Below are 25,332 nucleotides of genomic sequence, written 5' to 3'. Positions count from 1 at the left end.
TTCTATTGAAATTCAAATATAAATGCAAAATAGGTTCTCTTTAACAACCACTTGTAGTCTTCCATAGTATAACATTTTTAAGTATATGCACATCAGTTTATTTCTCCAGACATTATAAATTATGAAGCTTATGTTCATGTTTTTCCCATTAGCAAACTCCACTGGCATTTATGTTTTTCTTAGACTTTCTTTCCTCCATTTCTCTTTTGGTCTTGCTAAATTTTTCTACCTGAAAAACTCTTAAAATTCTGAAAATTTTATATTACTGGAAGATATAAGAGCAGCATAAACTGAATTTTCTAAATTATCAAGAAACATGAGGTATACAATATACATAGGATAGTACCATACCAAGCACTGGTGAGGTATGGAAATACTATGGGAAAAGTAGAAATACCAAAAAAAAAAAAAACCATAAAACATGGTTTTATAGTGTGTGTGTATATATATATATATATATATATATACACACACACAATGTGTCTTTGAGTAGTTCTTGATGTCATTAGAAAAGTGACCTGTAAACAGCTAAATCCTAATATATGAAATGAATAAAAAATTCAGAGCAATAACGGAAGGGATGTCATGTTACTGAGGCAGTTTGTGCCCAAATATAGGAATATGGTGTAAGGCTTTGAGTGCTGTAGGAATTCCCAGCACTGGAGTGGTTTAGGAAGGCTGTTTAGAGTTGGCAGGTGCTAAACCAGATCTTGAAAGGATGGGATTTTTAAAAGAATGCGATTTGCTAGCCCAGAGTAACAGCGTGACCAAAGATTATAGAAAGACACACTGTGTACACACAGTTTATAGATGGGTAGAAAATTTGACGGCGGCAGCGTAGATGAGATAGTAGAAGATTAGAAAATGTGATTTGGGCATGATTTATAAAGATCATTGAATGTTAGGTTAACAGTTAAGACTATCTGTATAAGCAATAGTAAGGTATTTGATAATGAGAATAATATGATCAAGGGAATAATGTTTTAAAAGGATTAAAATAAAAGCAGCTCATGAAATTGCAGGTGGTGGTGATAGGAAGAAGGTAACTGAGCTGTGAAGCTACAGAAATCTACATTTGTAGTGATAAGGATTAGAATAAGGAGACTATCGGATCAATGTGGAAATAGAAGTATGCTTATAAAAAGACTTGGAGATGAGAGCTGATGAAAGGGACTCAAAGGAAAAGTTGTAGTTCAAAAGGGAGATCCCATCGTTGGAAGGCCCAGGCCTAGGTTGTGGGAAGTCATGTATTATAATTGCGTGCAGGTTCTTCACAATGGGTATCCAAAGGCCCCATCCAGGAAGGAGGCGCAGGTCCAGTCTTTAGAAAAAGCTGAGTCAGGAACCATTCTCCTCCTACCCACCTCCTATTCCACCTATTCCACAGAGCTGTTTATCCAAAGCACAAATATGGTCATGTATTTAAGATCCTGTGGTGTACCCCATCACCTGTCAGATGAAAACTTAGTTGTTTTGCATGTCATTTGAAACCCTTCTGCTACTTTTCTAAACTTACCTCCAGTTTGTCCCAGTACTCACTATGGCTGCTCTGAGCTATTTGCAGTTCCTAAATATGCCTATGGTTTCTCACATTGAGAAGCAATGTTAGAAGTAAAGAACACTGATTCCAGAACCAAATTACCTGGTGTCAAGTCCTGATTCTTTGGCTGTGTTTGTCTTTAGTCACGTTTCTTTACCTCTCTGTGCTTCAGTTTGCTCATCTGTAAATGGGGATAATACCTACTTCATGGAATGTTATGAGGAGTAAATGAGTTTATGAAAATGGGACCTCACTCGATATATTTCTGTATACCAGCTGCTGAATATTATTTAATTACAGGAGATAGCCAGATATTAAGGACAAGAACATATTTCAAGCTTGAGAAGTAAAACTAGGTCAAGAATCAAAGGGAGGACCTAAGGGTCCCAGTTAGGTCAAGGAGATCAGGAACAAGGAAACCTGATGAATGTTGCCTCCCACAGCTTGCTTGTGTCTTAGTCAATTTTCTTTCTTTTTTTTTGTTTTTTTGGTTTTTGTTTTATTTATGTATGTATTTGTTTATTGCATATTGTGACTCTTCCCTGGAATCAATGCAGAAGTTCAGTTACGCCAGGACAGTAGGCATGAACTGGGACTATCTGGGGCAACCCTAAATATATGATCACCTTATTCATCAGTTCTGTAAGTCATGATAGCCAAAGTGATCTTTAAGTCAGAATGGGATAACCTCCTGCTTTACACCCTCAATAACTTCTCCTTATGTTTAGGATAAAACCCAAACCCTTTCCTAGGGCCTGTAGGGCTTTGCATGATCTGCTCTCTGTCTGTCTCTTCAGCGTCATCCTGTGGTACTCACTGTTCTGAGTTTCTTGAACACAACCAACCTTTCTCCCACTCACCCAAAGACCTTCGAACATTTGGTCTTTCTGCCCCTGAATATACCCAACCTTTTGTATAATAGGCCTTTTCTTGAGATCCCAGGTAAATGTTAACTTTTCAAAAGACCTTCCTTCACCCCCATTAGTCTTTATTATTATACCTTCTCTTTTTTTCTTAGCAGTTATCCCAATTTGGAATTTTTTATTTATTTTCTTATCTGGTCTTCCTCAACTGGATGTAAGTTCCATAACAGCATGGACCATGTCCATCTTACTCACCACTACTTATAGGCCTTCAGTAGATACTGCTTAAATGAATAAATATATATATGATAAAACTGTAAGAATAAGTAAGAACAGAGGGCTGGCCTGGATGTATGTTCATATTTTGAAAGCTGGAAGAAGAGCCCTCAAAGAAGATAAATGGTAGAAAGGGAGGCAGGAGATCAGGGATAATGTAGCATCTCGGAAACCAATGCAAGTATGGAAATGGAGTGTGTTTTTATGCTATCTCTGGGAGAATGAGAACAGGGCCCAGAAAGGAAGCTGGATGGTCACACTAGGAGGAGGCATGATGAATCAGAAGCAATTGAAGAGGCTCGTCATGAGAGGACATGGAAAATAGAATAGCAATTAATTTAGCCCTGTGGATATGTTACTGACTTATTTCAGAAAAGAAAGCATTTTGCCAAAAGGACTGCCATGAGATAAACCTATATAGAATGTGAAATAAATATTTCTTTTTCCTTGTTCTGTGAAAGTGAAAAGTACAGTTTGGGTAATTATACAACAGTATTCCATTCAAAATAAATATTTCTCAGATGGAAGGAAAGATCCAGCAATATGAATGAGGCAGGAGAAAGATACAAACTGGGTTTTAGCATTTGACAAAGGAGTAGAGTAGGTCAGTTATGGCAAGGTCTCTTGCCAAGGGACTTACTTTTCTAATTGCTAAAATGAGGAAAGTTGAAAAAATTGATCTTAAAGTCAACTTTTGGGTCTAAAGTTCTATGAATCTTTTTCAACTGCTCTTATTGCTCAAAGACAATATATTAGAGCAGAAAAATGAAGCACATCTCTAGTGGTCATCCTTTGAATGCTCACTTACCATTTTATTCATTCTTAGGATTCAGTTAGAATTCACTTCCTTATGTTATAATGTGACAGTTAACGCCCACCACCATTTTTGTTGAAAACTTCATGCTGCTTAATAAGTGGGCATAGGTTAGTTTTTGTCGGTAGATCAGAATCTAAGTCTCTTCATTGTAGGGCCCAGTCTCTCCACCTTCATAAGCTCAGTGCTTGATAAACAATGCTAAGAAGTGGGATGTGGGATCCAGATGTCTGCAATTTAGCCAGCAGATGGGTTGGAGAACACATGTATTATATAGCGTGAAAGACGGAGGGCACTGGTCAGGCTGCCTAGTGTTCTATTGAATGAACACCCAGTAATCTTTTTTCTTCATTTCATAAATTCTACTTTTTCTAATATAAGAAAAGGGGCAGGTGCAGTGGCGCATGCCTGCCAGCACTTTGAGAGGCCGAGGCGGGAGGATCGCTTGAGACCAAGAGTTCAAGACTGGCCTGGACAACATAGCAAGAACCCATCTCTTAAGAACAATTTTTTTTTAAATTAGCTAGGTGCAGTGCCACACACCTGTTGTCCCAGCCACTCTGGAGGCTGAGGCAGAAGGATCACTTGAGCCCAGGAGTTCAAGACTGCAGTGAACTACAGTTGCACCACTGCACTGCAGCCTGGGTGACATATAAATATTAAATTACTAAACTTAGTAGTGCTTTGTTGTGAACATTAATGATATAATAAAGGCTTACATATATTGAACACTTACTGTGTTACCAGTATATAGTTCTGATATCTTTGTGTATACTTTCTTTTATTCTGCATAATTCTATTTTGTAGATACTATTATTTCCATTTTATAAATTTGAAACTGAGGCACTGAAAAGTGAAGAGAGGCTTCCCTAGGATCACACACATGGTAAATGTAGAGCCAGGAAGTTATTTTCTCTTTACTTAACATGTTACATTAAAGTCTCTGAAGTTATTGAGATTTCCATCAAGAGTTTTTCAGAGACTGTGTTATCTACTAATAATAAGGATATTGTGATGAGAGCATTGAGACATTTCTAGTCTGTATACATTTCTAGTCATTTAACTTCAGCATATGAAAAGAAAGTATCACTAGTTACTAAAGAAAGTGTACCCTTGTGGATACATTCTTTTCTGGAAAATGTAAAAACTAGTTCTATGTTAAGAACACTGTGTTCATTAATTACTCAAGTTTTGTTCTTTGCTACAAATAATTAGTATATTAGCTTTGCTCTGCATTTAGATCATTGTAGTACGAATAAGTTTCCTCTTATATAAATACAGCTCTTAAAATGTTTGAGGACATCAGTTTCATCTTGTTCTTCCCTTTTTTAGGCTATGTCCTTTTTTCTTTTTTTACTTCTCTTAGTATTGATTCCTTTCCAGTTTATTTATGTTCTTCAGAAAACTGGCATTTAGAACTAGACTTAATGTTCCAATTATAATACAAAAAAATATAGTGGTATTATTGATTTCTATTATCTGGATATTTTGTTTGTTATTGAATTGTGACCTACCATAAGTCCTTAATGTTTTAAAGATATGCTGTCAAGACAAATCTTCTCATTATTTATATATTTGTGCCTCATACTATCCTTATATCTGGAAAGAAGATGATAATAGTGTCTGCCTTATTAATATTATTCTGTTGTTTCAAGTACTAAATACTGTGTCTAACACACAGTAATCTCTTGGCCATTAGCTATTACTATTTAACCCTAACTGCAATGTTGTCCATTTCTTTTTACTGAATTTCATAGATTCATTTTTGACTTGCTACCCTGCTTGTCAAAATTCTTTTGAATCTTTGTTTTTTCAACTGTGTTAATAGCTGCCTTCCAAACTTTGTAGCATTGACAAGTTTTATAATGCCTCATACAAGTTTTCTTTATTCAAAAACATTAGAAAAATATTAAACAGTGCACAAAATCAAAATGGCAACAATTTTTTTTCCTGCAGGCAATTTAAGTTTTTATTTTTAAGTAATTTTGCATGAGGAGTGTTACTACTTAATAGTAATTTCAGTGTTTATTGTGCTTTAACAAAGCATTTACTGCATGCCTTTAAAATAAGATATAGTGGTTACTTAAAATTTTCCTTTACCAAAAGGAAAATAAAATTTGACCACTCTAAGGAAGCAGTAATATAGTCACTAGCAGGAAGCAAACCTTGAGTTAACAGGCTATGAAATGAAGGAAACAATTATTTGGAAAAAAAAAAATTTAACACACATTATTATGGAGCATTACTTTCCATTTGGGGAGAAATTTAATCAAAGGTTATCAAACTGCTAGTACCCCGGTTTTCCTGCCTAGATGGACATCTACCATCTGCCACTACTAATGTTCCATAGATTGTTTTTTTTGCCATGATAAACATGTGAGTTCACCAAGTTTCATCTTCTTGTGATACTCTATCCTGTCATCTCAGCGTCCCCAGCAGTGAGATTAGTCTTTGACAGAGATAGCCGCACGGCAGTCACTAACACAGACACCCTTGGTATAACTACATAATTGGGTCACAGATCAGCTAGATGCGTAAAGATTAAGTAAAATAAATCCCTAGAGGGGGAAAAAACCCTTCTTATTCTGTTTTTTAAATCAAACTTCATAAAGTTTTCTTGTCAGCATCTCTCTGGCTGGTACTATCTTATGGCAACATGCAGACTTCTCTGGGAGCACTTTTTGGCTTCAGAGTTTATTTTACCAAATCTGAAAATAAATACTGGTTTTTAGCAGAGGAATTCCAGTTAGTCGATCTGCATTTGATTTAGAAAATATGATCACATTTATAGCTGTGGGTGTTCTACAGAAATATTTCACTACAAAACACCTTTCCTCTATCATAATTTGAAGAACTTTAGGAATTGAATAATAATTGTACCTAACATTTATTGGGCACCTACTATGCACTGTGCAAAGTAGATAATCTCACTTGAATGTCATAATAATTCTATGAGATAAATTATTATTATCATCACCATTTGCCAATGGGAAAACAGAAAAAAGATCTTCAAGCGTCTTCTAGAACCATTTAGATTTAATGTGTTAATTCATTATGATAAATGAGCCAAAAATATTAACTCTTTAAAAGCAGAATCAGTTTATGTGAATAAACCATTAAACTCTAATGTCATTCAGTGGCACAAGGCAAATTTTGTGAAAATTGAGAGCAGTTTAGGTAGTATTAACAGCAGTTAACATGTATGAAACAATGTATATTTTTAAAAGCCCTGCTACATACTATATATTATCTCATCTGATCTTTGTAATATAACTGTAACTTTCAATGGGATTAGGCAGGGAGTGTGATAATGAAGGTCGGAGACAACAGGCACCATTGGAAAGTCTGACCAGAATGGCAGCTAAAAAGAACATGATGACCTTGATTTCCTCCTTCTTAATAAATCCACCATGGAAATTATCTAAGAAGGCCAATTTCTAAAACATTTCTTGGAAAACATTCCATCAACCCACAAAGAAGTATCAAACAGATAACGATCTGAGGCTAGTGGATAGAACCTTAGTCAATTTCCTGGGAAGAGGGGCACTTCAGTTCTAATAGCTGTGGAGTGGGTTAAAGATGTGTAAGTAACAGAGTAATCTGGATGTGAGAAGGGGATCTTGGGGTTTGGTGGGAAGAAAGGGGCCCAGAAGCTGTGGTTTTTGAAGTTCACTGGCAGAGTCACCTGTGACCTTGAGAAAGGAAATTACAAACACCTGCTACACTTCAAACTAGGCTACCCACATGCCACAGACAGCTGCTTGAAGAAAAGGAGTGAAGGAATGAAGAGGTGATTATTTGTATCACCCAAGAATGAGGTGATGGGGCTGCTTCATCTCTTCCTTGAGACCTACTTGGTAAGCTCACTGTATACACTTAAGTTTCAGCTCATGTTCAAGCATGAGTGACTGTCCAGCTGATATTCTAATCTTAATTCTTTTCTTTCTCTTTTACTAGAAAAAAATCTTTATAATCCATACTTAGACTGTTACCACTTGGTAATTTAAAGAACCTAAAAATAAGCACAGCTCGGCCAGGCATGGTGGCTCACGCCTGTAATCCCAGCACTTTGGGATGCCGAGGTGGGCAGATCACGAGGTCAGGAGATCGAGACCAGCCTGGCTAACACACTGAGACCCCGTCTCTACTAAAAATAAAAATAAAAAAAAAAATAGCCGGGCATGGTGGCGGGCACCTGTAGTCCCAGCTACTCGGGAGGGTGAGGCAGGAGAATGACGTGAACCCAGGAGGCGGAGGTTGCAGTGAGCCGAGATTGCGCCACTGCACTCCAGCCTGGGTGACAAAGTGAGACTCCATCTCAAAAACTAACTAAATAAATATATAAAAATAAAAATAAGCACAGCTCAATAAAACTCCTGTCTTCCCCAGGACCTTCACTGGGCCTTTCCACTTCAATTTTCTGTCATTGGTACTACCAGCTGTTTGGTCTTATGAGCACTACTTTGGTGTAATATGTTAAGCTTAGCTAGTTCTCTTATGTCCCACAGATGTTGCTTTCTCCTTTGATTTGTATTTCCACAGTCTCACCTCTTTTGTCCATTTCCATGGCCAGGATCAAGGTTGTCTTCTCTGACATGGAGAAATATGGTCTCCTTACGTGTATTTTTGCTTGCACTGTTGCTTTCTTCATCATAATCAACTACACTTCCTTTAACAATCATTTCCATGATGTTCTTTTTTAATATCAGCTTTATTTGTATATCATTCACATGGCATAAAATGCACCCTTTTAAAGTGTACCATTCAGTAGGTTTTAATATATTTATAGAGTTTTGCAGCCACCACCTCTATCTAATTTTAAAACATTTGTTGCCCCCCCAGAAGAAATCTCATACTCATTAGCAATGATCCTTTCCATTTCTTCACCCCCAACAACTACTAATCAACTTTCCATCTCTATGGGTTTGCCTATTCTGGATATTTTATATAAATGCACTGTGTAGGCTTTTGTATCTGGCTTTTTTCACTTACCATAATGTTTTCAAAGTTCATCCATGTTGTGGCATGTATCAGAACTTCATTCCTTTTGATGACCAAAAATATTATCAAGTATATGGATATGCCACATTTTTTGTCCATTAATTCACTGATGGACATTTGGGTTGCTTCCATTTTTAGCTACCATGAATATTACTCTGTATGCATTCATGTACAGGTTTTTGCGTGGACGTAAGTTTTCCGTTCTCTTGGGTATGTATCTAGGAGTAGAATTGCCGCATCATATGGTAACTCTGTTTAACCTTTTGAGGAACTGTCAAAATGTTTTCCAAAGCAACTGAACCACTTTACAATCACACCAGACATGAATGAATGTTGCAATGTCCCCACATCCTAACTTGTTACTGATTTTGTATTATAGCTGTCCTAGTGGATGGGAAGTGACACCTCATGATTTTCATTTGCATTTCCCAATGACAATAATGTGAGCATCTTCTGAAATGACAGTTTTATGTTTTCTTTGGAGAAATATCTAATTCAGATTCTTTGCTCATTTTCTAATTGGGGAGATTATAATTATGTTTTGTTATATAATTATGTATACTAGATTTTTTAATATACTGTGTGTGTGTGTGTGTGTGTGTGTGTGAATCAGAGCTTATTTCACCAAACTGAGAAATAATTTTTGGTTTTCAGAAATGGAGTTGAAGTAGGCTTGCTCTGCCTGTGGAGTAGCCGTTATTTATTCCTTTACTTTCCTAATAAACTTGCTTTCACTTTATGGATTCTCCTGTAATTCTAAAAAGAAAGAGAGAGAGAGAAAGGAAAGGAGAAAGGAAGGGAAAGAAAGAAAGAAAAGGAAAGAAAGAGAGAGAAAGAAAAAAAGGAAAGGAAGGAAGAGAGAGGGAGGGAAGAAGGAAGAAAGGAAGGGAGGGAGGAAGGAAGGGAGGAAGGGTTTGAAGTTAACAAATCTATATTTGGTTTGGAAAATATGGTCACATAGCTATAGGTATTCTGCAGAAAACATCATTCCTTGTTAATACTCGAATAACTTAGGAATTTAGTAATAATTATACCTGACTCTTATTGAGTACTTAATATGTACCAGGCATATAGTATATAAATATACCTATATAGTATATAAAAATAAATTGTAAAATTTTGTAAAATCTATATAAATTTTTAATGTAAATATATTTATATTATTTGTAGCTAATTAAGTTATCCTGTTTATTACTGACTTGTAAGAGTTATTTGTATAGTCTGGATACACGTCTCTTATTAGATACATTCAGCCCTCCGTATCTGTAGGTTCTGCATTCACGGATTCAACCAACTACAAATGGAAAACATTTGAAAAAAAATAACAATATGAAAATAAAAATAATATAAACAAAAAATAGTATAACAACTATTTATATAGCATTTACATTGTATTAGGTATTATAAATCTGGAGATTAAAGTGTATGGGAGGATTGTGTAAGTTGTATGCAAATACTATTTTATATAAGGGACTTGAACATCCACAGATTTTATTATCCAAGGGGGATCCTGGAACCAGTCCTCCAAGGGTGCCGAAGGTTGACTGTATATTATTTGCAAATATTTTCTTCCATTCTGTAGGTTGTCTTTTCTCTTTCTTGATCATATCCTTTGACACACAGAATTTTTTAGATTTTGATAAAGTTTAGTTTACTTTTTTATTTTATGTCTTTTCTCTTTCTTGATCATATCCTTTGACACACAAAATTTTTTAGATTTTGATAAAGTTTAGTTTACTTTTTTATTTTGTCACTTATACCTATGATGTTATATCTAAGAAACCATTGCCTGATCTGAAGATTGACTCAGATTTTCTTATGAGGGTTTTATATATTTAGCTGTTACCTTTAAGGTCTATAATCCAGTTTGACTTTACTTTTGTAGATGATGTGAGTTAAGGATCCAACTTTATTCTTTTGCATTTAGCTGTTGTTGAAAAAAGTGGGGTTTTTTTGGGTTTTTTTTTTTGGTGTTTTTTTTTTTCTTTTTAATGGTCTTGGCACCCTTGTTGAAAATCAGTTGAACAAAAATGTAAGAGTTTATATCTAGAGTCTGAATTTTTTTGCATTGATCCATACACACGCCTGTTCTATGGTCAGCATTACACTGTTTTAATTACTGTACCTCTGTAGAAGTTTTAAAATCAGGGTGTGTCCTTCAACCTTGTTCTTTTTCGAGATTGTTTTGGCTATTTTAAATCCCTTGCATTTCTATAGGAATCTTATGATCACTTTCTCAGCCTTTGCAAAAATTTTTTATGAGAATTGCATTGAATTCATAGATTAAATTGTGAAAACATTAAGTCTTCCCAGTCTTTTAGCATAGGTCCATTTATTTAGGTCTGTTTAAATTTTTTCAATGATGTTTTGTGGTTTTCAGCGTTTTTTTGTTAAATTTATTTGTATGCCATTGCAAATGGAATTGGTGTTATGTTCAGATTGTTCATTACTCAGGTAAAGATGTTTGTTGCTTGGGTATAGAAAGATAAGTGGTTTTTTGTATATTGGTCATGTATCCTGAGACCTTTTTGAATTTGTATATTCTAACAGGTTTTTCTGGGGTTTTTTTTTTTTAGATTTTCTTGTTGTGGGGGTCAGTTCTTTGAGATTGTCTGCATACTCTGCTAATAGAGATAGTTTTACTTCTCCTTTCTGATCTGGGTGCCTTTTTTTTTTCTTGCCTAATTTTTCCAGTTAGAACCTCCAGTACAATGTTGAAGTGGTGTGAATGAATGTCCCTGTCTTTTTCCTAATCTTAGAAGATAAACTGTCAGTCTTTCACCATTAATTATGAAATTAGCTATGCTGTTGTGTGTGTGTGTGTGTGTGTGTGTGTGTGTGTGTGTGTAGCCTATATATAGCCTTTATAGGCTATATATCAGGTTATTATGTATTATCAGATTGAGGACATTTCCTTGCGTTCTTACTTTGTTGAGTGTTTTTCTTAGGAAATGATGTTAAATTTTGTTAAATGCTTTTCCGTATCTATTGAGTTTATTCTGTGGATCTTACATTTAATACTATAATATGGTCTGTTACATCGATAGATTTTCATATGTTAAGCCAACCTGTCATTCCCTTGACAAATCCCACTTGTTATGATGTATAATATAATCTTTTTCATATATTGTTGATTCTGTTTATTGGTATATTGTTGAGAGTTTTGCATCAGTATTCATAAGGGACATTGATCTGTAATTTTCTTGTCTGGTTTTGGGATCATGGTAATACCGATCCCATGGAATGAATTAGAAAATGTTCATTTCTCTCTTATTTTAGGGAAGTTTGTGAAGGATTGGCATTTCTTTAAACATTTGGTACAATTCACCAATGATGCATTCTGGGCAGTTTTTTTGATTACTGGTTTAATCTCTTTATTGGCCTATTCACATTTTCTCTCTTCTTCAGTCAGTTTTAAGTTGCATCTTTCTAGGATTTTTTTGTCCCTTTCATATAAGCCATTTAATTTGTTAACATACAATTGATAGTTCATTTCCTTATAATCCATTTCATTTCCCTAAAGTAGTTAATGATACTCCTTCTTTCATTCCTGATTTTATTAATTTGGATCTTACCTTTTGTTTTTTCTACACTGGCCAGTCTATTTGAAGTTATGTCAATTTTCTTGATCTTTCGAAGAACCAATTTTTATTTCACTAATTTTCTCTACTCTTTTTCTATTTGTTGTTTTATTTATTTCCACTCTATATTTTTTTCCCTCTGCTTTCTTTGGGTTTAATTTTTATTTAACAATTTTAAGGTATAGAGTAAAAATATTCACTTGATATCGTTTTTCTCTTAATAAAAACATTTACAGCTATAAAATTTCATCAAATTACTGCTTTTTCTACACCCCATACATATTGGTATATCGTGTTTTTCTTTTCATTTATTCTCTTGTAATTTCCCTGGGGTTTTATTTTTGGACCCAATGGTTATTTGGAGTATGTTGTTTACGTTCCACACATTGTGAAATTTTCTGTGAATGATTGCTTTTTCAGTTTATCATGGTTGGAGAACATACTTTCTATGCTTTCCGGTTTTTAAAATTTATTTATTTAAATAAGTTTTATTTTTGGGCCTAACATATTGTCTTCTAGAGAATGTTCTATGGACACTCGAGAAGAACATGTATTCTGCTTTTGTTAAGTGAAGCATCGTATAGACATCTATTACAGCATTGATTAAATCTTCTATTTTTATGTTGATCTTTATTTTGAGACTGTATCATGTACTTATATGTTTATACTTTTTAAGTCTTCCTGATTGGTTGACCCTTTTATTATTATAAAATGTCCTTCTTTGTCTCTAGTGAGTGAGTTTTTGTCTTAAAGTCTCTTTTGCCTGATATTAGAATAGCCACTCCGGTTCTCTTTTGATTTCCATTTGCAGGGTGTGTCTTTTTCCATTTTTCAACAGTCTTGTGTCCTTAAATCTGAAGTGTTCTTGTACATAGCATGTAATTGGATTACTTATTTTATCCATTCTGATAATCTCTGCTTTTTATTTGGAGTGTTTAATCTATTTACACTTAGTGAAATTACTGATAAGATAGGATGATGTCTACAATTTGGTTTTGGAGTTTTATATGTCTGATATATTATCGTTGTTGTTTTTCCTTTGTTTCATCATTACTTTTGGGCATTAAATTAGTATTTTTTTACTATATAATTTTAATTTTCTTTTCCCTTTAGTATATTTTCTTGAGTTTTTTCAGTGTTTACCCTTAGAATTACAATTAACATCTCAAAACAATCTAGTTTGGATTAATACCAAGTTAATTTCAGTAGTATATAAAAACTTTGCTCCAAGATAGTTTATTTCCCTTCTGCCTCCTTTGTGCTGTTCTTATACAAATTACATCTTTATACATTTTAAGCCCACCAACTTATTTTTATAACTATTTCTTTACAAAGTTTTGTTTAATTAGATGGAGAGAAAAGAGTTACAAACAAAAACATACATATGTGTATATATATATATATATACTGGTTTTTATATTTTGTGTAGTTACCTTTATCAGTGTTCTTTATTTCTTTAAATGGATTTTAGTTACTGTCAATGCTCTTTCATTTCAGTGTGAAGGACTTCTATTTTTCTTGAAGGGCAGGTCCATGAGCAACAAACTTACTGAATTATCAGTTATCTTGCAATGTATTTATTTCACCTTTTTTTTTTTCATTTATTTTTTCAGGAACCCAGGACACTGCTTATCCCTCCTTTTTGTTTGTTTGTTTTGGTTTTGGTTTTTGTTTTTTGAGACAGAGTCTCGCTCTGTCGCCCAGGATGGAGTGCACGGTGCGATCTCAGCTTACCGCAACCTCCACCTCCCAGGTTCAGGCAATTCTCCTGCCTCAGCCTCCTCAGTAGCTGAGATTACAGGCACGTGCCACCACTCCCAGCTAATTTTTTTGTATTTTTAGTAGAGACAAGGTTTCACCGTGTTGGTCAGGCTGGTCTTGAACTCCTGACCTCATGATCCACCCACCTCAGCCTCCCAAAGTGCTGGGATTACAGGCGTGAGCCACCGCACCTGGCCCCTTCCTTTTTTCTTTTGTTAAAGGATGTTTTGCTGGATAGTTTGAACTCTTGGTTGAGTCTGCTTTCAACACAATATCAAAAGCATCATCCCACTAACTTCTGGCCTTCACATTTTTTTATGAGATATCTACTGTTAATCTTATTGAGAATCACTTCTGTGTGATGAGTTGTTTTATTCTTGTTGCTTTTGAGATCCTATCTTTGGCCTTCAGTCATTGGACCATGATTTGTCTAGATATGGATCTTTTTTAATCTATTCTACTTGGAGTTGATTTGGCTTGTCAATGTGCAGATTAATGTTTTCCATCAAATTTGGGAAGTTTGGGGTCATTTTTCCCCCTTTCTGTGACTCTTCTTCTGGGAGTCCCATTACGCATATGTTATTTGATGGCGTCCTATAATTCTCTGAGGCTCTGTTCATTTTTGTTCATTCTATTTTCCTTCTGTTCCTCAGACTAAATCATCTCAATTTACTCATCTTCAAGTTTACTGATTCTTCTGCCAGTTTATATCTACTATTGAGTCCCTCTAGTGAATATTGTTCTTTTCAACTGTAGAATTTCACTTGTTTTTTAAAATTATATCTCTATATTGATTTTTTGTTTGTTTGTTTAGTGACGTATCATGTATACTTTCTCTTAATTCTTTAGACAAGTTTTCCTTTAGGTCTTTGAACATACTTATAATAGTATTTAAAATATTTGTCTAGTAAGTCCAACATCTGGGCTTTCTCAGGAGCAATTCTGTTAACTATTTTGCCTCCCATATGGAGACATACTTTCCTCTTTCCTTGCATCTTTCGTAATTTTTTGATAAGAGGATATTTGAGATTATATAATGTAGCAAACTGGAAATTAACTTCTCTAGTCCTAACTCATGTCACCACCTAAGGCAGGTGCAATGTTAAACAGTTACCATTAACTGCTTTTGACAAATGCCCTAGGGATATAATCATTCACACAGCATGCTGTGAGTCACATCTTAAAAAGATGAGCCCTGGGATGTGGTGGTGGGCACCTGTAATCCCAGCTACTTGGGAGGCTGAGGCAGGAGAATCGCTTGAACCCAGTAGGCAGAGGTTGCAGTGAGCCGAGATTGCACCACTGCACTCCAGTCTGGGCGACAGAGTGACACTCTGGGTCTCAAAAAAAAAAAAAAAAAGGAAAGATGAGCTCTGGGAATGGAGCTTTTCAGGGAGCTGCTACACAGGTCATAAAGTGACATTTCTTTGCGATTGGGTTTTGGAGGTGCTCCAGGCCCATTGTGCCCTGTCTAGTAACTGCTAGGCTGCTAGTTTTCACAACGGCCATAGTTGTGAGATTGTTGACTTGTAAAGCTACCACGAAGTTGGCAAGGGGATGATAGGAATAGAGAAAATTAAAATTCCACAAAGCTTGCTGTTTTTACTGATATTTGGCTGTTATTTTTAAATTCACACTCTTGAGATTATTGCAAGCCTTTAGTTAGTTTTCAGAGTTCTGATAAAGTTGATTTTGACAGTTAATCCCAGTGTTCTTGCATTGATGGAGGAGCCCATTTCACTGCTTCACTGTTCTGGAAGTTATTCCCCTTTACTCATTTATCCTTAAGCTCAGAGTTTTCCATTTGTTTCTGAAGATTTTATTTGCTACTTTCTATTTAGCCATTCAAAATGCTTTTTGATAAGTTTTAGAATCCCCTAATCAACTGTCTATATTTCCTTATGTATCACAATTAGAATTATATGCTAACGTGCTAACGTAGAGATATTTTTTCTTTTTTTTTCTTTTTTTCTTTTTTTTTTTTTTTTGAGTTGGAGTTTCACCCTTGTCGCCCAGGCTGGAGTGCAGTGGTGCAATCTCAGCTCACTGCAACCTCCACCTCCCAGGTTCAAGTGATTCTTCTGCCTCAGCTTCCTGAGTAGCTGGGATTACAGGTGTGTGCCACCATGCCCGGCTAATTTTTTTTGTATTATTAGTAGAGACGGGGCTTCACCACATTGGCCAGGCTGGTCTCGAACTCCTGACCTCAGGTGATCCACCCGCCTCGGCCTCCCAAAGTGCTGGGATTACAGGTGTGAGCCACCGCACCCAGCCGGGGATGTTTTCTACTATGCTTCTTCATTATCCTTTCTCTTATTATATCCTTATCTTCTTCCCCATAAACCAAATGCTCATATGCATGTACACAAGCTTCTAGAATATTTGGATTGACATTGGAATTAGATAAGCCTTGGTATTTTAGTAAAGTAAGCAGTTAATTACTGATGTCTGGCTATCCTCTTTCTCATTTAATTTTAGTACTCAAGATTTCTTCACAGCATTTTTTTTTTTTTTTTTTTTGAGACAGAATCTCACTCTGTGACCCAGGCTGGAGTGCAGTAGCAACATCATCACAGCTCACTGCAGCCTTGACCTCCCGGGTTCAAGCAGTCCTCCTACCTCAGCCTCCTGAGTAGCTGGGACTGCAGATGCACACCACCACACCCAGCTGATTTTTTTTATTTTTTTGTAGAGATAGGGGTCTCACTCTGTTGCCCAGGTTGGTCTCGAACTCCTGGGCTCAGGTGATCCTCCTTCCTTGACCTCCCAAAGTGCTGGGATTACAGGCATGAGCCACTGCACTTGGCCTCTTCACAGCCTTTCCACAGTAACTTTCTTCTAGTCATTTTAGTAATTTCCTGCACCCCTAAATACCAACTTCAGTAATCAAATGGACAGAAATGTTAATGTATACATATGTATGTATGTTAATGTATACATATATGTATATGTGCTACATGTATGCTGCCACCTTAGTCTAATTTCAATTTCCTGTGTAGCTTGCTTGTTTGGTGGCCTCAACAAATTGTGAGTGAGAAATGAGTATGAAGAAAAGTACTTTGTTGATCTTCTTCAGGTGTCTTCATTATTAATAAAGAAATGCCAAGTCTTTAAGACCCTTTTTTTGGCATAATTTTAAGGAAAGTGACAAGCAGTGAACCAAGCAGGTTTGTGTTCCCATGGTTCCATGAGGGCTTATAATGTAAGTCTAGTGATTAAGAAGAGCATAGACGTGGGAGAAAAGCAGACTTGCTCACATCTCTATTCTGCTAAACTGTGTAACTTAAAAATAACAATTCTTTTAGTTTATAGTTAAGGAAACGAAGGCATGATAAACACTAAATGGGGTAGTTATGAATATATGTGTATGCGTGTGTGTATATGTGCACACACATATATGTATAGTATAAAATGGTTAACACCTTCCTGACACATAGCAAGCATTAAGTAAATGGTAGATACCTATATTCCTAAATATATCTAGACAAATACACAGGCATGTCTATAATGTATCAGATGATTAATAGTAACAGTAAATGAACATCAATGCTGAGAGAAAATCCAACTGAGGTCTGTATGATTGTTTTAGAGCTAATGAGTTCTAAAACCTTGGTTGAATAAAATTAAAGCATCTAAATGAGATGTTTAAAAAACAGAATACCTCATAAGATACAGGAGATTATTATAAAGGCAGGGTCTCACTTTGTCATCCAGGCTGGAGTGCAGTGGCATGATCTCAGCTCACTGCAGCCTCGACTTCCAGGGCTCAAGCTGTCCTCCTGCCTCAGCCTCCCAAGTAGCTGGGACTACAGGCACGCATCACCAATGCCTGGTTAATTTTTGTATTTTTACTAGAGACAGGGTTTCACCATGTTGTCTAGGCTTGTCTCGAACTCCTGGACTCAAGCGATCCGCCCACCTCAGCCTCCCAGAGTGCTGGGATTTACAAGTGTGAGCCACCGCCCCCAGCCCAGGCTACACTAAATTTATTTAAAAATTAATTGTGCTGTGACATTATGACAGCTATAATGTAAGTAGGCAATAGGAATTTTTCAGCTCCATTATCATATGGGACCACTGTCATATATGCAGTACGTCACTGACTGAAATGTCATTATGTAGTGTATGTCTGTATTTATAAATATGGATGTTTATTTATTTATGTATTTATTTATTTATTTATTTTTAGACAGAGTTTTGCTCTAGTCACCCAGGGTGCAGTGCAGTGGTGCGATCTTGGCTCGCTACAACCTCTGCCTCCTGGGTTCAAGTGATTCTCCTGCCTCAGCCTCCTGAGTAGCTGGGACTACAGGTTTGCTCCACCACGCCCAGCTAATTTTTCTATTTTTAGTAGAGACGGGGTTTCACCATGTTGACCAGGCTGGTCTCGAACTCCTGACCTCAGGTGATCCACCCACCTAAGTTGGGATTACAGGCGTGAGCCACCACATCCGGTCCTGTTTATATATTTCTAAAATGTTTTATAACTACTGAAACTGTATCTAAATCATGAGTAGAATGTTATTTACAAATACTTGGATTTATTCTCATTTAAAAATACTGTCTGTGTCTATTACTAGTAATTTTACATTTACTTACAGCTTACAGTTCATTAAGAGAATTTAAAGAAATTCATTATACTTTTCTGAAATAATTCATGCACATATTATTATTTTAATATTATATATCTGCATGCACCTTGGTACTATTTATTAGCAACATAAAAGTAGAAAAACAGAAGAGCAACTTGTACAAATGTTAGAGGTGCCCTTTTTTTTGAAAAGGAATACCAAACCAAATACGATGTAACATCCCAAGAAATGGAAGCTCTCTGAGAGTGTTTTTTTTTTTTTATTTCTTTTATTCATTATTCTCTCCTTAGCCTGTAAGAGTATTTGATAATAGGTAACTGATGATTGTTGTTGCATGAACAGATTCAATTTTTAAAGTTTGCATATTTTTCTATTTTAAAATTTGGCTAATTTTTAAGAGATTTTAAGGAAACCTAAAAATTATATACTATACTCCTAGTTGCAGTTTGAGCATAAGCTTGTTGAAAAAAAATGACAAAGTAGATGTTAAATTGACCAAATCTGGAGCTAGTGAGCATTTCAGTGTGACGGGTGGGAAACTAAGCAAGATAAGTAAAGCTAATAACTCAGAAAGCAAGAGTAGGTTAATTTCTTAAGTTTGGCCAATAACATTCTGAGATTTGACTTTATATTTTAAATTATCTTTCTTACCCATTCAGTTACTACTTGATATGTGCAGAAATAAGTATATATGTTTTATAAAGTAGACCAGTAAAATAAAGTATTAACTAAACGTTAGGTACATCAGAATTGCTGAAAGACTTGCTAAAACACAGATTACTGGGCCATCCCCAGAATTTATGATGCACTTGATTTGGAATCGGGCCCAAGAATTTACATTTCTAACAAGTTTCCAGGTGATGTTGCTGCTGCAGGTCTGGGGAGTACATTTCGATAACCCTAATCAGTGATTCATAATTTTCTTTTTATAGTGAGCAGATTATCCCTCCCAAGAAAGAAAATGAAAATACACTATGAGTTTTTCTTCTCTTAACAAATCTGTAGTCCAATGTATAAAGGTCTGCAGAATTCTCTTGATTTATTTTTAGGGAATAGCCAATAAAATGATGTATTTTAGAAACTTTTTCAATGTAACACTGATTATTTCTTATAATAAAGTATGTGAGTTGCGATTCGCAGTAAGAAAAGGTTTAATTCATACCAATTGTCTTAGTCTGTTTGGGCTGCCATAACAAAATACCATAGACTGAGTGACTTATAAGTGACTGAAGTTTATTTCTCACATTTCTGGAGACTGGGAAGTCCAAGCTCAAGGGACTGGCAGATTTGATGTCTGATGAGGGCTCATTTCCTGGTTCATAGATGACGTCGTTGTGCTGTGTCCTCACAAGTGGAAAAGGCAGGGAAGCTCTCTGGGGTTTCTTTTGTAAGGGCTTTAATTCCATTCCTGCCTTCACGACCTAATCACCTCCCAAAGGCCCCATCATCACATTGATGATTAAGTTTCAACATATGAATTTGAGGGGCACAAACATTCAGATGATAGCACCACCATATAAAAATGAGCTTTCACATGTAAAGTGGCTTTATTTTTGAAGCCCAAAGGTCAAGTTCAGTCTAACTTGGAAAGTCATCCCTATTTGTCAAAGAATAAGAAAAGTATTTCCAAATGGTGAATTCAGAGGAAATGCTTTATCGTTATTGTTGTCTAATATTACTAAGAGGCTTTTCCTGTATACTATTGCAGCAATCAGACAAAAGCTTTTCCAGTTAATGTATGATCACAAACAATAAAGCTATGATTTTGTCCAATAAATTAATATTTTCAATTTACCTTAAAATGTATGAATGCTATTCTTTTGATATAATTATTTGAGTACTTAGTTTGGTAAAATTTTAAAGCTGGAAGGTATACCACATATCATCTTGTCTAGACCTCTTATTTTACAGATATATGATCTGAGTACTTAAACCTTGGAGGCCTACACAGGACTGGAAACTAATTCTCATGATTTATAGTTTGGCATTCTTTCCAATACCTTTAGTCATTATTTTATCAGAAGATATTTGGAATTAAATACTTTCAAATGCTTGTTTGAAGTGTTTAAGTTTCACATGTCATTGCATTATACAGCAAGATAGGAATAGATCATTTATCTGATACAGAGGCAATAAACTGTGTGCAATTATTTACTTTCTTTATCTCTGTTTTCTTAATCTATTATTATCCAGATAAGATCAGTTAAAAATAATAGGACCTAGATTTCTTTTTTATAAATATCTTTAGGGTTGTCCCTGGATATAATGGTAAGGGACTGTATGTTTCTACTACATGATGCTAGAAATAGGGCTATATGTTTCTTTATTCCTCTTATGAAATAAAATATAGTCCTAGTGTCACTATTAGTAAAGGAATCATTTGAATATTTAATAATGTGCTTCTATACAATTCAGGATTTATTGTTAAATTTGGTTTTCTACAAATATTTTTTATCTTTGACATTATTGAGAAATGGGACTTTCTTAAAGCCTATTTTATTTCACTTTTTAAATAATTACTAAAATGTTACTTCATATTTGGCTCTATATTAAACGGTAATAATTGTACCAGTAATCCTAAGGAGTACCCTGAAGTCTTTGGCTGAGTGCTGATCTGCACACGTGTGGAGCAAAACTTCGTAAGAAAAGGACCATCAGAGAGTAGAAAACACAACAACAGGATGGCAAAAATTCACATTTCTGATAGCCAGAATGATAAACCTTCTGTCAGAAGACAAAATTATAATAAATTTAAAGATCTTAATTGGCTTATTTGCCAGAATGGGGCAGCATTTCATTCCATAAAATAGAATATATGTTCCAATGAGCTGAGCAAAAGAAGTTGGTTTTATAGACAGAGAAGGAATGGGGGGAGAAACAAAGAATAAAGAGCAGATTGGTTTTTTAAAGTTACTTTCCTTGTATATCAGAAAAAGGAAAACAGAATAATAGAAAAATAACTGGTTAACTTCAGGCTACTTTTTGTTGTCAGGATTAAAACAGAGGGCGCTTCATTACCATACTGGTTGGAAATTTAAACTGGCCTGTTTGGGAAATTGGCTCTCTTTCCCTCCCAATTTCTTAGAAGGTGAATTAACAAGTTAGTTTTGGTTTGATGACATAGAACTTCGGCACGAGTGACTTCATTTTGGTTGTTAGTCTGATCTGTTGGGGCCTAGTTCAGGAGCTTAGTCCAATGGCTTGTAATTTTTATTCAATATGCAATATACCTGGGGCATCAGGTAGAATCATCAGGAAGGTCACACCTTGGCAGTAGGGTTAATTTAGCCCTAGAGTAAAGTCTTCTCTGAATATGCTCTATCAAAACCTAAACCTGGGCCAGGAGCGGTGGCTTACGCCTGTAATCCCAACACTTTGGAGGCCGAGGCAGGCAGATCATGAGGTCAGGAGATTGAGACCAGCCTGACCAACATGGTGAAACCCCATCTCTACTAAAAATACAAAAATTAGCTGGGCGTAATGGCGCCTGTAATCCCAGCTACTCAGGAGGCTAAGGCAGGACAATCGCTTGAACCCGGGAGACAGAGGTTGCACTGAGCCAAGATTGCACCACTGCACTCCAGTCTGGGTGACAGAGTGAGACTCTGTCTCAAAAAAAAAAAAAAAAAAAAAAAACCTAAACCTGAAAACTGGTATCAAGTAATTGCATGCCAGAACAAGATCCAACACTCTTTAAAGAAATAGAAGAAAATCCAGCACTCACCAAAGTAAAAATCATGTCTATTAGTTTTCTAGGGCTGTTGGAGCAAACTACCACAAACTTGGTGGCTTAAAACCTAAGACATTTATTCACTCACAGTTCTGGAAGCCCAAAGTCTGAAATCAGGTTAGTCAAGGAGAAAGCATAAAGAAGGTGGTGGGATCCAGATGCCACATTGCCTTATTAGACTGGCACAGAGAAGTTCCCAAATGATTATGGGCCCAGTTGAAGTAGTGCTGAAGGAAAAAGTGCTCAAGCATGTGAATTTATTCAGTGCTTAGCTTGTCGAATGACTTGGAGGTATTACGAACATCAGTTATTGGATTGCATTGTGGATAAAACTGTAAGGAACAGCTATGCTGCTGAACTCTGCTGGTTGGTGTTCCCTCAGTACACTGGTTTCATTGACCAGGCGTCAGTGAGAATTCTTCAGAGACCACTATAATAATATTTAATCCCTTGAAAGAAAATACAGAAAGGAATTCCCCTAATGTCTTAGAATAGCCTGGCAGACTCTGCCTAAATCAAGAAATAGTGTTTGGAAAGCACTGCTTTCCAGCAGTGCTGGAAAAGACTGAAAATAGTGTGTCAAAAAAACAAAACTTGCCAGTCCAGTGACACTGAGACCATGATTATGCCCAAGCAACCCCTCAAGCTTTGAGAAAAAGAAGAACTCTGTTTCAAATATGTGAACAGTGGTCAAAATTTGACCACGTGGATTTTGTGAAACATCTCATTTTCTAGTCCTGTCATTACCAAGATGGACATATTAGCTCGTGTCTTTAAACTTCTGTCACAGAAAGATTTCTTAATTACTCTGTCAGCTCAAGATTTGAGTCATATTGCTGAAGATACTCTCCTACATGCCAAACCACAGGGTGCAAGAAATGGTGTGTTATAAAAGACATTCGTCAAAAGAATGGTCAAGAAAGATATTTCTACAGTGATGCTTGACTGAACAAGGAGAAAATAGACTGTTACTTCAGAACAAACCTCTGGATAGGACTGTGCCACCTAACCTCTTTATAGAAGTTTAATTTATTATAAAATATTGAAATAATAAAATCTAATTGGACATAGGGAAGTTATGATTTACTCAGAATCCACTGCCAAATTAAAACAAGCAAAGAAGTTTACTACATACAATATGATGATCAGAAGACAGTAAGTGATCTTCATATGAGAAGTTCACAGCACATTGGATAAAAACGCTGAAATACAAGCAGATTCCCATGAGCCACGTTGTTTTTGTCCTTCAGTATGTTAAGGGAATAGTCCTAACTGAATGGTTAGATTCGGCTGCTGTCAGGTGGACAGATGATAGCATGTGAAACCACCCTGATTCCTCATTGCATAGCAATTCTGTACAGTTACACCTTGAAGATATTGCCGATTTGGTTCCAGACCACTGCAATAAGGTGAATATCACAGTGAAACAAGTCACACAAATTCGGGGGTTTCTCAGTACATAGAAAACTATGTTTAAAACTATGTTTACTGTAGTCTATTAAGTATGTAGTAGCACCACCATGTGTAAATGATCAGTGTACATATGTTAATGAAAAAACTACTTGATTGCTAAAAAATACCAATGATCATCTCAGCCTTCAGCAAGTCATCTTTTTACTGGAGGCAGGTCTTGCCTCAGTGTTGATGGCAGCTGACTGATCAGACTGGTGGTTGCTGAAGGTTGTGGTGACTGTGGCAATTTCTTAAAATAAGACAAAAATGAAATTTGCCACATCGATTGACTCTTCCTTTCACAAAAGATTTCTCTGTAGCATGCAGTGCTGTCTGATAGCATTTTACCCAAAGTAAAACTTTGAGAATTGGATTCAGTACTCTCAAACCCTGCTGCTGCTTTATCAACTAAATTTATGTGATATTCTAAATCCTCTGTTATTTCAGCAAGAGTCACAGCATCTTCACCAGGATTAGATTCCATCTGAAGAAACCACTTTCTTTGTTCATCCATAAGAAACAACTCTTTATCCATTCGTTTTATCATGAGATTGCAGCAATTCAATCACGTGTTCAGGCTCCACTTATGTTTCCACCAAATCTCCAGTTACTTCCTCCACTGAAGTCTTAAAACCCTCAGAGTCATCCATGAGGGTCAGAATAAACCTTCCACACTCCTGTTAATGTTGACAATCGGATGTCCTCCTGTGAATCACAAATCTTCTTAATGTCATCTAGAATAGTGCATCCTTTCCGGAAGGTTTTCAACTTACTTGCTCATATTCATCAGAGGAGTCACTGTCTATGTCAGCTATGGACTTAAGAAATATATTTCTTAAATAACAAAACTTGAAAGTCAAAACTACTCCTTGATCCATGGGCTACAGAATGGATGTTGTGGTAGCTGGCATGAAAACAACATTTATCTCCTTGTGCATCTCCATCAGAGCTCTTTGGTAGACCAGTGAGAAGTAATGTTTTGAAAGGAATCTTCTTTTTCTGAGCAGAAGGTCACAAAGCAGTAGGGCTTAAAATATTCAGTAAACTGTGCTGTAGATGGATGGGCTATCATCTAGATTTGTTCTTCTATTTATAGAGGAGAGACAGAGTAGATTTAACATAATTCTTAAGGGCTCTGGGATTTTTGAAATGGCAAATGAACACTGGCTTCAACTTGAAGTCACCAGCTATATTAGTTCCTAACAGGAGAGTCAGCCTGTTCTTTGAAGCTTTTAAACCAGTCATTGACTTCTCCTCTCTAGCTATGAAAGTCCTAGACGGCATCTTCTTCCAATATAAGTCTGTTTAAATCTCCATGGAGAAAATCTATTCTTTAGTATAGCCACCTTCATTAGTGATCTTACCTAGATCTGGATAACTTGCTGCAGCTTGTACCTCAGCACTTGCAGCTTCACCCTGCACTTTTATGTTATGGAGATGGCTTCTTTCTTCACACTTCATGAAGCAACCTCTGCTAGCTTCCAACTTTTCTTCTGCAGCTTCCTCACCTTTCTCAGCCTTCATAGAATTGAAGAGAATTAAGACTTTGCTCTGAATTGGACTTTGGCTTAAGAGAATGTTGTGGCTTGTTTGATCTTCTATCCAGACCACTAAAACTTCCATATCAGCAATAAGGCTGTTTTGCTTTCTTATCATTCATGTGTTCACTGGAATAGCACTTTAAATTTCCTTCAAGAACTTTTCCTTTGTATTCATAACTTT

The 25,332-nt window shown here is 36.0% G+C and overlaps 1 protein-coding gene across 13 annotated transcripts in view; it reads left to right on the top strand.

The window, feature by feature from the left end:
- The window catches only part of AHI1 (Abelson helper integration site 1), a 226,949-nt gene that overhangs the window by 149,614 nt on the left and 52,003 nt on the right, over positions 1-25,332 (top strand). The gene's annotated exons all lie outside the window — the stretch shown is intronic.

The sequence above is a fragment of the Nomascus leucogenys genome, chromosome 3 (genome assembly GCF_006542625.1).
Source record: "Nomascus leucogenys isolate Asia chromosome 3, Asia_NLE_v1, whole genome shotgun sequence".
NCBI classification, from domain to species: Eukaryota; Metazoa; Chordata; class Mammalia; order Primates; family Hylobatidae; genus Nomascus; species Nomascus leucogenys.
This window is presented reverse-complemented; position numbering and strand designations above follow the sequence as displayed.